Source organism: Mustela lutreola, chromosome 16 (genome assembly GCF_030435805.1).
Source record: "Mustela lutreola isolate mMusLut2 chromosome 16, mMusLut2.pri, whole genome shotgun sequence".
In the NCBI taxonomy this organism is placed as follows: Eukaryota; Metazoa; Chordata; class Mammalia; order Carnivora; family Mustelidae; genus Mustela; species Mustela lutreola.
This window is the reverse complement of record NC_081305.1, coordinates 35,288,493-35,304,904: the sequence shown is the minus strand read 5'-3', so window position 1 is coordinate 35,304,904 and position 16,412 is coordinate 35,288,493. Positions and strand designations below refer to the sequence as shown.

General features: G+C 37.6%; 1 protein-coding gene across 1 annotated transcript in view; it reads right to left on the bottom strand.

Moving 5' to 3' along the window:
- The window catches only part of ITFG1 (integrin alpha FG-GAP repeat containing 1), a 324,431-nt gene that overhangs the window by 53,101 nt on the left and 254,918 nt on the right, over nt 1–16,412 (bottom strand). The gene's annotated exons all lie outside the window — the stretch shown is intronic.

The following is a 16,412-nucleotide window of genomic DNA, read 5'->3' as shown; positions in this document are numbered from 1 at the left end:
AGTTATGTAGCCAGAAGTAGAATTGTAAAGTCAAAGGATATATAAATATGTATGTTCAAGTGTACTAGGTAGTGTCAATTTTTTAAAGTTTCTATTCAAATTCCAGTGAGTTAACCATGTAATATTAGTTTTTGGCATACAATATAGTGACTGAACACTTCCATACATCACCCAGTGTTCATCATGAGAAGTATACTCCTTAATCCCCCAAACCTGTTTCATCCATTCCCCCACCTACCTCCGCTTTGGCAACCATCAGCTTGTTCTCTGCAGTTAAGAGTGTGGATTCTTGGTTTGCCTTTTCCATTCCCTTTCCCCATACTTTGCTCCTTTGCTTTGTTTCTTAAATTCCACATACGAGTGAAATCATATGGTATTTGTCTTTTTCTGACTGACTTATTTGCTTACCGTAATACTCTTTAGCTCCATGTCATTGCAAATGGCAATTTCATTTTTAATGCTGAGTAATATTTCATTGCATGCATGTGCGTGCACACTCACACACCATGTTCCCTCGCCACCCCCCAGCCAATTGGGTTAGAATTAGAGCCAGAGTTAGGGCATGTGCCTGATATCTTGCAGTTCAGAGACATTCACACAGGGTTAGGTTTAGGGGTTAGGGGCTAAGGGTTAGGGTTAGAGGTAGGGTTAAGATTTGGGTTAGGTTGGGGGCCCCGGGTGGCTCAGTGGGTTAAGGCTCTGCCTTCGGCTCGGGTAATGATCTCAAGGCCCTGGGATCGAGTCCCACATCGGGCTCTCTGCTCGGCGGGGAGCCTGCTTCCCTCTCTCTCTCTGACTGCCTCTCTGCCTACTTGTGATCTATCAAATAAATAAATAAAATCTTAAAAAAAAAAAAAAAAAGATTTGGGTTAGGTTGTCTCTGGCATTCTGCAGTTCAGCAACCTTCCCAGGGAATGAAACCCCAGACTTCTGCTGGGGTGAGAAAAGGCATGGAAGTCATTCACTGAGCTGAGGCAAGGAGGGAATTAGAGACTCTAATACTCTTTAAAAAGATATTCAATTGTTCATTCTGTTTTTTGTTTTCTTTTTATCCTCCATGTTGGTAGGTAGCTATTTCATTATTATTTTTTAAAATTTTAACTTAAATTCCAGTTTGCTAACATACAGTATATAATATTAGTTTCAGTTGTACAATGTAGTGATTCAACATTTCCATACAACACCAGGTGCTCATCACAAGTAGTACCATTTTTTTAAAATCTAAAGTGATAATACCAGTTTATATCTACCAAATGAATGTTGCTTCGCATGCTTAGCAAAAAACATTGCTAATGGGGTACACACTTCTTAACAGAAATTATTTAATCTCCCCTACGTTTGTTTCTTTAAACTTGTCTCATTCTAGTGAGGCTTGAAATAATATTTATGAAGCCATATTTATCACTGTGTTACAACCTCAAATTTACTTTATTACCCATAGTCTAGTCTATGTACTGGAAGATTGGAATCTTGATCTATAAGCAGTATTTTCAGTGAACTTTCCCAAATGTATTCTTGACTATTTTTTGTATTTCACACTTGAAGAATTTCATAGTATTATCCACAGTATCTTATTTTACAGATTTACTTAGGCGAGTTTTCTCTCTTGTCTTATATTCATTTAAAAAATCAGTTATCAGCATGTCTCTATCATAAGTCTTAAAGCTGCAGTTCATTTCTCACCATGGGCCGGCCACTTTGATATTTAAAGACAAGATCTAGAAATCCAGATTCAATTCCTCCACATAGTAGTTCTCAGTGTGTGGTGCAAGGACCCTGGAAGTCTCAAAACCCCACTGTGGAAAGTGCAGATAATCAGCAGTGGCACTAAACTACTGTTATTCAGATTTGGGTATTTCAATTTACCCAACATTTTCTTGAAAATAACAAAGTGAGTCTGTTACTTTTAGGAAAATTACTGATAGTATTTGTGGGTATGATAAAATTTGAGCTTATTCTAAATGAAAATTGGAATTTTAGAAAACCTGTGTTCCACACTGTGAGCCTGACATATTAAAAACTTTTCTGATGAGATCAGCAGTGATATTAACAAGTGTGATTTAAAAAAAGTATATAATGAAACATGTTAATATTGGGAAGATCTGCATAACTCAGTAAACCAATATTTCCCAAGTAATTCAAAGCATGATGTTACTAAACCATGCACAGGTAAAAGAACATTCAGAAATCAAGACAGACCAATGGCTTTTAATGTAATAGAGTAGGGGAGAATCTTTTCTGGAATGGTACAGTAAGGACTTCAAAAAATCTTCTTCACAAAAGTAATGAGAACATTGGCAAAGAAAAACCTATCAAACTTTTTTTTCAGAACTCTGGAAATTACCAGAAGGTTTTCAAGAATATGAGGAGTATCTCTTCAAGAAGAGAGCTGTATATCAGTAAAAATAGTACTTTGCTGCATTTTAATTTGCCCTATTCCTATAACCTTTTCCTTAGCTCCAAAGTAGCCTTGAAAGCCAATAGCTCTGCAACTACATTAGCTGTGAAAATGAAAAGCCTAGCAGCTAATGGATGGTTTGGCAGAACAGGTTAGGAGCTCATCAAAGCCCCATCCCCAGAGCATTGTCACTATTTGATGTGTCTGGCTGCTTTCTGACAAACTCTGTTCTTAGTATTTACCTTTATTTGGCAAGACTGAGAGCTTGTTCTGTGTGGACAGCCTTATCAAGCTAGTACATTTGTTAAAAACAATCACTAGCAATTGTTTATTTGATATTAGTTTGGGCTAATGAGAGGTTGAACAAATCTTAAAAGGAAAAGTGTGAATGAGATGTTCAAAGGGCTTTGAAACACTGCCATATTCCTGGAGATCTGGAAGGCCACATACTTGTACAACACTGTTTCCAGACAAAAGACCTGAAAAGGCCCTAACTTCTCATCTCATGTCTCATTAAGGAAACATCTGTCCAGTCTCATCTGACCATTAGGCTAACTTGAGTAGGGACTTCAGTGGCTACACACAGTAGAGAACAGAGATTTTAAAGTATTAGTCCAGGAAAATCACTGGAAAAATAGCAGCAACAACAAACAGCAGCAACAAAAACAAATCCAGGGGAGAGATTTCTAGGATTAATACATTATTATTATAAAATATCTGGTTTTTAACAAAAAATTATGACACAGACAGGAAAGTTTGGTTCATACATAGGGAAAAAAAGGTGTCAATAGAAATTGTCCCCAAGATGGGGTGCCCGGGTGGCTCAGTAGTTTAAAGCCTCTGCCTTTAGCTCAGGTTGGGACAGGTCATGATCCCAGGGTCCTGGGATCGAGCACCGCACTGGGTTTTCTGCTCAGCAGGGAGCCTGCTTCCTCCTCTCTCTGCTTCTTTGCCTACTCATGATCTCTGTCAAATAAATAAATAAACAAATTTTTTTTTTAAGATTTTATGTATTTATTTGACAGGCAGAGATCACAAGTAGACAGAGAGACAGAATACATCACAGTCAAACCTCACTGAACACAGCATAGTCAAACAGTTGAAAGTCAAAGGATTTTAAATGCAGCAAGAGATAGCCCATTATGTACAAGGGATTCTTGATAAGATAACAGTTGATTTCTCATCAGAAACCAAGGAGGCCAGAGGGTGTAGGATGATATATATTTAAAATGTGAAAGAAAAACACTGTCAGCCGAGAAGTCTAAAATCAGCAAAAAATATCCTTCAAGAATGAAAGGGAAATCAACAACCTGTGAAGTAAAAACTGAAAGAATTGGTTATTAACACACCTAGCAGGAAATACTAAAGGGAGTTCTTCTGGCTGAACTGAAAAGTCCACTAGACAGTAACTCAAATCCACACACAAAAAAAGTACTAGAAAGGTAAGTATAAGTAAATACACCTGATGGCATAAATATTTTTTTGGTAGCTTTCCCCCCTTTCTAATCTAAAACATGCATAAAACAAAAATTAAAAAAAAATGTTATCAGGAACTTAATACATGAGGATATAATTTATATGACAACAGAAGTGCAAAAGAGGGGGGTGTAAACTGAGGTATACTAGAGTAAGTTACTTTATGCTACTGACATTAAGTTGCTGTTAATATGAACTAGACTGTTTCTAAGATAGAAACCAATTCTCCAAGAAACCACTAAGAAAGTAACTTTTAAAAAATAGAGTATAAGAAAGTAGGGAATTAAGATCATATCCTAGAAAACATGTAACACAAAAGAAAGCAATAATGGTGGAACAGAGGAAATAAAAAAGACACAAGACATAGGGGAGGAGTCAAGATGGCGGAGAAGTAGCAAGCTGAGACTGCTTCAGCTAGCCGGAGATCAGCTAGATAGCTTATCTAAAGATTGCAAACACCTGAAAATCCATCGGCAGATCGAAGAGAAGAAGAACAGCAATTCTGGAAACAGAAAAACAACCACTTTCTGAAAGGTAGGACCGGCGGAGAAGTGAATCCAAAGCGACGGGAAGATAGACCCCGGGGGGAGGGGCCGGCTCCCGGCAAGCGGCGGAGCAACCGCGCACAAAATCAGGACTTTTAAAAGTCTGTTCCGCGGAGGGACATCGCTCCAGAGGCTAAACCGGAGCGAAGCCCACGCGGGGTCAGCGTGGCCTCAGGTCCCGCAGGGTCACAGAAGGATCGGGGGTGTCTGAGTGTCGCAGAGCTTGCGGGTATTGGAACGGGAAAGCCGGCTACAGAGACAGAGCCGACAGTAAGCTCGCAGCTCCGTGTTACCTTGAACCGGTCGCAGGCTCGGTGAGCTCGGAGCGCGGCCGGAGGTCAGGCAGACGGGAGTAACTGGGCGCTGTTCTCTGAGGGCGCACTGAGGAGTGGGGCCCTGGGCTCTCGGCTCCTCCGGGCCGGAGACCAGGAGGCCGCCATTTGTATTCCCGTCCTCTGGAACTCTACGGAAAGCGCTCAGGGAACAAAAGCTCCTGAAAGCAAACCCGAGCGGATTACTCACCCCGGCCCCGGGTAAGGGCGGTGTAATTCCGCCTGGGGCAAAGACACTTGAAAATCACTACAACAGGCCCCTCCCCCAGAAGATCAACAAGAAATCCAGCCGAGACCAAGCTCACCTACCAAGGAGTGCGGTTTCAATACCAAGGAGAGCAGCAGAATTCCAGAGGAGGAGAAAGCCAAGCACGGAACTCATGGCTTTTTTCCTGTGATTTTTTTTAGTCTTGCAGTTAATTTAATTTTTTCTTTTTCATTTTTTTTTTTTTTCTCGCCTTCGGGTAAAATTTTTTTTTTTTTTTTAACTGTTACCTTTTTCTTTTTTAACGATTTTTTACTAGTTTATCTAATATATATATATATTTTTTTACATTTTTCTTAGGTGTTTTCTTTTTTAAAAAAAAATTCTTTTCTTTTTTTTTTTTTTTTTTTTTTTTTTTTTTCTTTTTTCTTTCTTCCTTTTTGAACCTCTTTTTATCCCCTTTCTCCCCACTCACGATTTTGGATCTCTTCTAATTTGGCTAAAGCATATTTTCCTGGGGTTGTTGCCACCCTTTTAGTATTTTACTTGCCCCTTCATTTACTCTTATCTGGACAAAATGACAAGACGTAAAAATTCACCACAAAAAAAAGAACAAGAGGCAGTACCGAAGGCTAGGGACCTAATCAATACAGACATCGGTAATATGTCAGATCTAGAGTTCAGAATGACAATTCTCAAGGTTCTAGCCGGGCTCGAAAAAGGCATGGAAGATATTAGAGAAACCCTCTCGAGAGATATAAAAGCCCTTTCTGGAGAAATAAAAGAACTAAAATCTAACCAAGTTGAAATCAAAAAAGCTATTAATGAGGTGCAATCAAAAATGGAGGCTCTCACTGCTAGGATAAATGAGGCAGAAGAAAGAATTAGTGATATAGAAGACCAAATGACAGAGAATAAAGAAGCTGATCAAAAGAGGGACAAACAGCTACTGGACCACGAGGGGAGAATTCGAGAAATAAGTGACACCATAAGACGAAACAACATTAGAATAATTGGGATTCCAGAAGAAGAAGAAAGTGAGAGGGGAGCAGAAGGTATACTGGAGAGAATTATTGGGGAGAATTTCCCCAATATGGCAAAGGGAACAAGCATCAAAATTCAGGAGGTTCAGAGAATGCCCCTCAAAATAAATAAGAATAGGCCCACACCCCGTCACATAATAGTAAAATTTACAAGTCTCAATGACAAAGAGAAAATCCTGAAAGCAGCCCGGGAAAAGAAGTCTGTAACATACAATGGTAAAAATATTAGATTGGCAGCTGACTTATCCACAGAGACCTGGCAGGCCAGAAAGAGCTGGCATGATATTTTCAGAGCACTAAACGAGAAAAACATGCAGCCAAGAATACTATATCCAGCTAGGCTATCATTGAAAATAGAAGGAGAGATTAAAAGCTTCCAGGACAAACAACAACTGAAAGAATTTGCAAATACCAAACCAGCTCTACAGGAAATATTGAAAGGGGTCCTCTAAGCAAAGAGAGAGCCTACAAGTGGTAGATCAGAAAGGAACAGAGACCATATACAGTAACAGTCACCTTACAGGCAATACAATGGCACTAAATTCATATCTCTCAATAGTTACCCTGAATGTGAATGGGCTAAATGCCCCTGTCAAAAGACACAGGGTATCAGAATGGATAAAAAAACAAAACCCATCTATATGTTGCCTCCAAGAAACACATTTTAAGCCCGAAGACACCTCCAGATTTAAAGTGAGGGGGTGGAAAAGAATTTACCATGCTAATGGACATCAGAAGAAAGCAGGAGTGGCAATCCTTATATCAGATCAATTAGATTTTAAGCCAAAGACTGTAATAAGAGATGAGGAAGGACACTATATCATACTCAAAGGGTCTGTCCAACAAGAAGATTTAACAATTTTAAATATCTATGCCCCCAACGTGGGAGCAGCCAACTATATAAACCAATTAATAACAAAATCAAAGAAACACATCAACAACAATACAATAATAGTAGGGGACTTTAATATTCCCCTCACTGAAATGGACAGGTCATCCAAGCAAAAGATCAGCAAGGAAATAAAGGCCTTAAATGACACACTGGACCAGATGGACATCACAGATATATTCAGAATATTTCATCCCAAAGCAACAGAATACACATTCTTCTCTAGTGCACATGGTACATTCTCCAGAATAGATCACATCCTCGGTCCTAAATCAGGACTCAACCGGTATCAAAAGATTGGGATCATTCCCTGCATATTTTCAGACCACAATGCTCTAAAGCTAGAACTCAACCACAAAAGGAAGTTTGGAAAGAACCCAAATACATGGAGACTAAACAGTATCCTTCTAAAGAATGAATGGGTCAACCGGGAAATTAAAGAAGAATTGAAAAAAATCATGGAAACAAATGATAATGAAAATACAACGGTTCAAAATCTGTGGGACACAACAAAGGCAGTCCTGAGAGGAAAATATATAGCGGTACAAGCCTTTCTCAAGAAACAAGAAAGGTCTCAGGTACACAACCTAACCCTACACCTAAAGGAGCTGGAGAAGGAACAAGAAAGAAACCCTAAGCCCAGCAGGAGAAGAGAAATCATAAAGATCAGAGCAGAAATCAATGAAATAGAAACCAAAAAAACAATAGAACAAATCAACGAAACTAGGAGCTGGTTCTTTGAAAGAATTAATAAAATTGATAAACCCCTGGCCCGACTTATCAAAAAGAAAAGAGAAAGGACCCAAATAAATAAAATCATGAATGAAAGAGGAGAGATCACAACTAACACCAAGGAAATACAAACTATTATAAGAACATACTATGAGCAACTCTACGGCAATAAATTTGACAATCTGGAAGAAATGGATGCATTCCTAGAAACATATAAACTACCACAACTGAACCATGAAGAAATAGAAAGCCTGAACAGACCCATAACCAGTAAGGAGATTGAAACAGTCATTAAAAATCTCCAAACAAACAAAAGCCCAGGGCCAGACGGCTTCCCGGGGGAATTCTACCAAACATTTAAAGAAGAACTAATTCCTATTCTCCTGAAACTGTTCCAAAAAATAGAAATGGAAGGAAAACTTCCAAACTCATTTTATGAGGCCAGCATCACCTTGATCCCAAAACCAGACAAGGATCCCACCAAAAAAGAGAGCTATAGACCGATATCCTTGATGAACACAGATGCGAAAATACTCAACAAAATACTAGCCAATCGGATTCAACAGTACATTAAAAAGATTATTCACCACGACCAAGTGGGATTTATTCCAGGGCTGCAAGGTTGGTTCAACATCCGCAAATCAGTCAATGTGATACAACACATCAATAAAAGTAAGAACAAGAACCATATGATACTCTCAATAGATGCTGAAAAAGCATTTGACAAAGTACAACATCCCTTCCTGATCAAAACTCTTCAAAGTGTAGGGATAGAGGGCACATACCTCAATATCATCAAAGCCATCTATGAAAAACCCACCGCAAATATCATTCTCAATGGAGAAAAACTGAAAGCTTTTCCGCTAAGGTCAGGAACACGGCAGGGATGTCCATTATCACCACTGCTATTCAACATCGTACTAGAGGTCCTAGCCTCAGCAATCAGACAACAAAAGGAAATTAAAGGCATCCAAATCGGCAAAGAAGAAGTCAAATTATCACTCTTCGCAGATGATATGATACTATATGTGGAAAACCCAAAAGACTCCACTCCAAAACTGCTAGAACTTATACAGGAATTCAGTAAAGTGTCAGGATATAAAATCAATGCACAGAAATCAGTTGCATTTCTCTACACCAACAGCAAGACAGAAGAAAGAGATATTAAGGAGTCAATCCCATTTACAATTGCATCCAAAACCATAAGATACCTAGGAATAAACCTAACCAAAGAGACACAGAATCTATACTCAGAAAACTATAAAGTACTCATGAAAGAAATTGAGGAAGACACAAAGAAATGGAAAAATGTTCCATGCTCCTGGATTGGAAGAATAAATATTGTGAAAATGTCTATGCTACCTAAAGCAATCTACACATTTAATGCAATTCCTATCAAAGTACCATCCATCTTTTTCAAAGAAATGGAACAAATAATTCTAAAATTTATATGGAACCAGAAAAGACCTCGAATAGCCAAAGGGATATTGAAAAAGAAAGCCAACGTTGGTGGCATCACAATTCCGGACTTCAAGCTCTATTACAAAGCTGTCATCATCAAGACAGCATGGTACTGGCACAAAAACAGACACATAGATCAATGGAACAGAATAGAGAGCCCAGAAATAGACCCTCAACTCTATGGTCAACTAATCTTCGACAAAGCAGGAAAGAATGTCCAATGGAAAAAAGACAGCCTTTTCAATAAATGGTGCTGGGAAAATTGGACAGCCACATGCAGAAAAATGAAATTGGACCATTTCCTTACACCACACACAAAAATAGACTCAAAATGGATGAAGGACCTCAATGTACGAAAGGAATCCATCAAAATCCTTGAGGAGAACACGGGCAGCAACCTCTTCGACCTCTGCCGCAGCAACATCTTCCTAGGAACAACGCAAAAGGCAAGGGAAGCAAGGGAAAAAATGAACTACTGGGATTTCATCAAGATCAAAAGCTTTTGCACAGCAAAGGAAACAGTTAACAAAATCAAAAGACAACTGACAGAATGGGAGAAGATATTTGCAAACGACATATCAGATAAAGGACTAGTGTCCAGAATCTATAAAGAACTTAGCAAACTCAACACCCAAAGAACAAATAATCCAATCAAGAAATGGGCAGAGGACATGAACAGACATTTCTGCAAAGAAGACATCCAGATGGCCAACAGACACATGAAAAAGTGCTCCATATCACTTGGCATCAGGGAAATACAAATCAAAACCACAATGAGATATCACCTCACACCAGTCAGAATGGCTAAAATCAACAAGTCAGGAAATGACAGATGCTGGCGAGGATGCGGAGAAAGGGGAACCCTCCTACACTGTTGGTGGGAATGCAAGCTGGTGCAGCCACTCTGGAAAACAGCATGGAGGTTCCTCAAAATGTTGAAAATAGAACTGCCCTATGACCCAGCAATTGCACTATTGGGTATTTACCCTAAAGATACAAATGTAGTGATCCAAAGGGACACATGCACCCGAATGTTTATAGCAGCAATGTCCACAATAGCCAAACTATGGAAAGAACCTAGATGTCCATCAACAGATGAATGGATCAAGAAGATGTGGTATATATACACAATGGAATACTATGCAGCCATCAAAAGAAATGAAATCTTGCCATTTGCAACAACGTGGATGGAACTAGAGCGTATCATGCTTAGCGAAATAAGTCAAGCAGAGAAAGACAACTATCATATGATCTCCCTGATATGAGGAAGTGGTGATGCAACATGGAGGCTTAAGTGGGTAGAAGAATAAATGAAACAAGATGGGATTGGGAGGGAGACAAACCATAAGTGACTCTTAATCTCACAAAACAAACTGAGGGTTGCCGGGGGGAGGGGGTTGGGGAGAAGGGGGTGGGATTATGGACATTGGGGAGGGTATGTGATTTGGTGAGTGCTGTGAAGTGTGTAAACCTGGTGATTCACAGACCTGGGGATAAAAATATATGTATATAAAAAATATATGTTTATAAAAAATAAAAAATAAAAAAAAAAAAAAATAAAATAAAATAGTAAAAAAAAAACTAAAAAAAAAAAAAAAAAAAAAAAGACACAAGACATAGAGAAAAAAAAATAGCAGACAGAATAAATAAATAAATAAATCTTAAAAAAAAAAAGGCAGACAGAAACCTCCCTTATCAATAATTATACTAAATGTAAATGGATTAAAACAGTGCTGTCACAAGGCAGAAATCAGCAGAATGGACAGAACAATATGATTTAACTATATGCTTTCTATAAAAGATATGCTTTAAATTCAAAGACAACAAATAGGTTGAAAGTAAAAGCATGGAAACGATATACCATTAAAATAGTAACCAAATGAGAGCTGGAATGGCCATACTAATATCAGACAAAAATTGTTACATACACTTTAAGATAAAAATTGTTACTAGAGACAAAAAGGACATTCTGTAATGATAAAAGGGTCAATCAATCAAGAATATGTAAGAATTACAAATGCTGGGGCGCCTGGGTGGCTCAGTGGGTTAAGCCTCTGCCTTTGGCTCAGGTCATGGTCTTAGAGTCCTGAAATCGAGCCCCGCATGGGGCTCTCTGCTCAGCAAGGAGCCTGTATCCCCCCGCCGCCTGCCTTTCTGCTTGCTTGTGGTCTCTCCCTCTCTCTCTGTCAAATAAATAAAATCTTAAAAAAAAACAAAAGCAAAAACACAAAAAGAATTACAAATGCACCTAAAAATAAAATTCCAAAATACATAAAGAATTTATGGGACAAAGAAATAATTCAACAATAATGGTTGGATATGATTATAATTATTAGTATACCAGTTTCATTAATGTATAGAACAATGAGGCAGAAGATCAACAAGGAAACAGATGACTTAATCTTATATAGAACACTGCACGCACCTCCAGCAGAAATGCGTATTCTTATCAAGCACACAAAGAATGTTCTCCAGGGGGGATCCATATAGTAGACCATAAAACATGCCTCAGTAAATATAAGTTCACAAATGTGTGGAAGTTAAATAACAGACTACTAAATAACCAGTGGGTAATGGAACAGTAGGGAAAATTCACTGATAATGGTTTCAAATTCCAAATTACAAGTAACCTTTAAGTAACTGCCACATGTTCAGTTTTGGTATAGTATTAATTATCTGAATAGGAAATGAAATAGTCCTGTTTTTTACTACACATCTGTGAGAGGTTAAATTTTTTCCATGTATTTCAACCAAAACAATAAAAAACTGAATGCAAAGAGAGACAAAAGAATCTTCTGTCTCACTATTATGCCAGATATTAGAGATCTGAAAAAATCTTAAAGCAATACCACTCTTAACTAATTTTTTATTTTGGAAAATAGTTATTTTTTCATACAATACAAGTTATGTTAACTTATAATGGGTTTATTTTTATTTTAAAATAAATTAATTAGGGGCGTCTAGGTGGCTCAGTGGGTTAAATAAAGCCTTTGCCTTCAGCTCAGGTCATGATCCCAGGGTTCTGGGATCGAGCCTCTGCTCAGCAGGAAGTCTGCTTCCCCCCTCTCTCTCTGCCTGTCTCTCTGCCTACTTGTGATTTCTCTCTGTCAAATAAATAAATAAAATCTTTTTAAAAAATGAATTAATTAGAACTATTAAGTTTTTGTTTTAATTTCAAATAGAGTAATATTGATAGACATAACTCAAAGAAGAACTCTGAAAATCTCAGACCAAGAAGTTTGAGAACCACTGCTTTCTACTATGTGAATAATGAATAATTTAAACCAGACTTTGCCTTCCTCAATTGAAATGATAGGACTAATATCTCTGTGTATAAGTCTTTTTGGTGTCTTACTCCATGTCATAGTGTTATACATGTTTCAGAGTTTTTTTCTTTTTCCCAAGATACTGCCATGTAGCATTTGTATGAATGTTTAGTAAAAAATGTACTAAAAATGTTCATGTTCAATTGAAAGGATTAAGAATTTCTGAAATAATCCCTCTAGTTCACAAAAGAATTTATGCATACATCTTAAAATTTTCATGAAAAACCTGAAAAGCTAATCTGCAAGGAGTCCAAACTATGGGAATATTAATCAGCAATGATGCTAACACATCTGTGAGTTTCATATTAATTTCTTTCTCACACTTCCTCTGAAATAGATTGTTATTATGCTATGGACTGGATGTTTGTCTCCACCCAAAATTTGTATGTTGAAGCCTTAACTCCTAAAGTGATAATATTTGGAAGGTACTTAGGGTTAGACAGTTCATGAAAGTGGAACCCTCAAGACACCAAAGAGCTTGATCTCACACTGTCTCCATGTGCTTGAACCTAGGAAAGGCCATATGAGACCAAGGCAAGCCAGGAAGAGAGATTTCATCAGAACCTGACCAGACTGGTGAGCAAAATTATTTTGTTTAAAACAAAAAATATTTATCAAGTTTGCCTTCTAGTTTTCTTTACTGTATTATAAGATTCTAAAACTACATGAATAATTTATTTGTAAGAAGGTATGTTTGAAATGAAATTCTACTTCTGAGTGTACAAATTACTGTGTAAGACAAAGTTGGCCTACAGGAAATCCCTTTTCTAAAAGTCCAGTGCTGTGGTTTTTAAGCTTTAGAAAGCACTGGAATCACCTGCAGGGACTGTTAAAATACAGATTCACTGGCTGCACCCCAGATGTTCTTATTTCATATGTCTGGGTGAGGCCTGGGAATGTGCATTTCTTAAAATTCCCAGATATACTGATGCCAGGAGTTTGGTGACCCCTCATTAAGAACCCCTGATCTGCTGGGACTATACTTTTTATACCTTATAAAAATTGGCAGCTTGTGAGAGTATTTAGGGTAATCTAAACTTTTATTTTATGATTGTATTTGATTGACTACAAGAGAATAAAACCATTGATTGAGTTGGATGCATAAAAAACTAATGTTAGAAACACTTATTCCTTTCAGAATGTGGTGCAGAATTTTATTACTTTATTATTTTATTTTATTTCATTTTTTAGTAGCACTGCACCTTTCTTAACCAATACAAACTTTGCAAATTAGTAAAATGAGGATTCAGAGAACTGAAATTTCACAGACTTGAAAGGCAGTTGGAGACTCAAGTTGGGAATCATTAAGGTTTCTGAATTGTGTGATATAATCTGCAATGCTTAGATTTATTTTAAATTATTTAGCTCCAAAAAGTATGATCTGGAAGTATTTATTGTGTAAGTGCTTACACATGGCTTACACTATTATAACAATAGCATACTCATTTTTCATCTGTAACTACAAAATAAAATAGTATGACCTTTTCCACTTAAGGGCAAACTTAAGGCTGTTTATCAGATAGGTATGTAAGTGAAGTGTAGTATCATGTTGGAATATGTGTGGGAGTAGAATTCCCCTGACAAGGAAGCAAGTAGAATATATCAGCAAATATGAATTATTTCAGCATTAAATAACCTTTATTAAATTTTCAAGCAAATTTTATTTTCCAAGTGATTTAAATTCAGAGAAAGAGAATAATCATGAAGAGGGGAGCACTTTTACTTTTAGCAAAAAATACAGAGTATTTCAGATGAAAGAAACCTGTAGTTTATGCTGTGTTACAAAAGACTTCTTTAAAATTTGGAGGGGACATCTCCAGAAAGGCAAATATTTGATTAAATGGATATTTAGGGGGCTAGCTTAAAAAGTATAGGTGAACTGGTCTGAACACTTAGCTAATCAGATAAAGATGGAAGTATCTTTTACTTTCTTTTGTTATTATTCTAGCCCAGGAGTCTGCAAATTTTTCAATTATGTTGAACATAACTTTTGTTAAATTCCAATGTTTTGACTGTTTTCCAGAAACATGGAAAGGAAAAGGTACTTACTATACATGGGAATACTTTTAATAATATATAAAGTGAGCAATCTCTTTTAACTTCCTATATTAAGTGAATAATTATGGACTTCTCTACCATTTCATGAGAGTTTCTTCCTTTTTACAGTGAGACATCTAAGTTCCTGAGTTGAACAGAAAAAGGCGTAGGTTTTAGTATCCCCCCGACCCCCCGGTTTCTAAGTGGTGGAAACAGGCTGAGTTAAGGTCTAGGAGTGGATCTGGTGATGCTTTGCAGGTCTTTATTTTCAAATGAATTTTCCAGATACACTTTTGAGAATGTAACCTGTGGTAAGTGGCATAATAATCTTAGTTAAGTGCAGAGAGTTCTTGCTTAATGAAACGAATGCATATTAGAGTTTCTATAAAATGAACTGTTTTCTCTTTCAATTTTTTTCCCCTACAGAATGCATACTGAGGTCAACATTCCCTATGACACATTCCCATGCAAACTTAATATGCAGGATTAGCAAGAATACAATGTATTAAATGTCTTTTTTTCCTAGGTGCCTATTTTCTTCAAAGACACTCCCGATTTGTTTTTGCTATGGACATTTGATTTCCTAAATAATCCAAATCCATTCCCCTCTCTCATACTTTCACCACATCCACTCCTCTCCCATTCCCCCAGTTTTTAATTACCTAAACTAGGTATGTTTTCCTAGTCATAAGGGCTCCTAACACTGGGTACTTTTCAAGTGCTCATCATTCTTGTAATTCTTCATATGTCTTGGGATTGTGAATTCCATGAACTTGGGCACAATTTTTGATTTGTTCACTGCTACATGCCCATGTTTTATAGCAGAACCTGGATCATGTAGGAGTGATGTGGTTTTATGTCACATTATAGGTAAGGTCACAAGAACTTAACTCGTAGTAGCCCCAGGACCTAGAGTTCATGTCAACAGTAGGCACTAAATAAATGATGGTTGATACCCTTGCTCATATTATTTTTCTCTACCTGGACTGCTCTCCTTCTGCTTCTATACCTACTAAAATCCTAGTCCTTTAAGACTCAAGTCATGGTCACCATGGAAGATTCTACAGGTTGCCCATTTTACCACTTCAGGTGTTGCCATTGACATAGACTGTGATGTGAATGGTAGCCTCTGGAATTGTGCAGTGTGAAGCCTCCCACGCCCCCAGCTCAAATGTTTCCTTCTACTAGTATGGTTTGCTGGATATAGACTGTGATCTCCATGAGGACCCTGATTTTTGTCTCATCTAGCACCTAGAACATAGCAAAAAGTGAATAAATATTTATTGAATACATGAATGACTTCCTCAGTCATAAAGAAAATTTGTCCTCTATGTCTTATACCTTGTCCTTCCTCCCAGCTTGGCAACTTTTTTGTGTGGAATGATGTTTGTAAGTACCTCATGATTATGACCCAGTTCCCAGTGATTCTGAAACTTCTTTTTATATTGGAATGGGAGGGTTTTAGAGAGCCTGTAATTATAAGATTGAAGGCATTATGCCACATACACACATAGGCAGATCAACTCTCCATAGTAATTTCTGAAAATTGGGGTGTCTGGGTGGCTCAGTCAGTTAAGCATCTGACTTTTGATTTTGCTCAGGTCATGATCTCATGATCTCAGGTTTTGAGACTGAGCCCTGCATCAGGCTCCGTGCTAGGTGAGGAGCCTGCTTAAGATTTTCTCTTTTCATTTTCTTCTGCCCTTCTCCCCACTTCCTCTCAAAATAAATAAATGAATGAATGAATGAATGAATGAATGAAAAATCTGGCTGTTTTAATGTGACCTGGAAGTTTCACCTCAGGGTGTGGTACACGTAGTTCTGACCACAAACCATGGCTTCTGAGTACTTAACTCGTAGTAGCCCCTTCCAGTGAAGGCTCTGGAAACTTGTATAGGAAGCATGAATAATGGAGGACAGTTATACTCATTTTTCTTGTTCTAGAATGTGTCATATTGATGCAATGCA